Source organism: Myotis davidii, unplaced genomic scaffold, assembly GCF_000327345.1.
Source record: "Myotis davidii unplaced genomic scaffold, ASM32734v1 scaffold309, whole genome shotgun sequence".
In the NCBI taxonomy this organism is placed as follows: Eukaryota; Metazoa; Chordata; class Mammalia; order Chiroptera; family Vespertilionidae; genus Myotis; species Myotis davidii.
Genome location: NW_006383013.1, coordinates 84930 through 85649, shown reverse-complemented (window position 1 = coordinate 85649; position 720 = coordinate 84930). Strand labels below are relative to the sequence as shown.

At 58.9% G+C, this 720-nt stretch overlaps 1 long non-coding RNA gene across 2 annotated transcripts in view; it reads left to right on the top strand.

Annotated features, from left to right (window-relative positions):
- Positions 1–462: 462 nt before the first annotated feature.
- The window catches only part of LOC107181656, a 46684-nt gene continuing 46426 nt past the window's right edge, over positions 463–720 (top strand). For both annotated transcript variants that reach the window (XR_001512338.1, XR_001512339.1), the window contains exon 1: positions 463–572. This is a non-coding gene — a long non-coding RNA (uncharacterized LOC107181656). The remainder of the gene's footprint in view (positions 573–720) is intronic.

Here is a 720-nt window from a genome sequence, read left to right as displayed (position 1 = left end):
TTTTTCTTCCAAGGAGTGGGAAGCATTTCTTAAACACAAGCTCTGATGTTGGTGTTTCCTAAGGACTGCCCTATGAATAAGCACGCAGTGATGAGCTGGAGAGAGGGATGAGTTCACAAAGTAAACTCTACAACAAAAGAGTTAACCCTTCCCGGGTAACCTCCGGTGTGAGCTTCGGCCCCTTCCTGGCTTTCTACTGCGCAACCAAACTGTGCTTGCGCCAATCGCGGCCGTCACATCGCTTACCAGTTGATTTAACAGACACTTTAGCCAGCCTATCATAACTTCGAACTGCCCAACCGCCAGCCAATCACAGCTAAAGCTTGGTCTAGAACGCTCCAGGTCCGGGCGGGAGCTAATACCGGGTCCAGGAAAAGGGGCGGTCAGGAAGCTATGACGGACAAGTAAACTAAGCCAATTAGAGCAGAGAGACGCTGCCTCACTAGCCAATGGAGAGGTAGGAAGTATAAAACGGGGTGGGCCTGTTGTCATGGGGGAGGTGGTGGCGCTTGGTGGCTTCTGGCGGCCGAGGTAGAGACAGTGGCGCTGGAGTTGGTCGGGGGCAGCGGCAGGTGAGTGCGGGTGACGCCGGCCTGAGGTCTGGGGGCCGTCGCGGGGCGGAAACTCGAGCTCGGCGCTCGGGAGGCGGAGGCCAGAGGAAGGGGCGCTGGAGTGCGGGTCGGGCCGGGGCCAGGGCGGAGGCGGGGGCGGCGGCGTCGG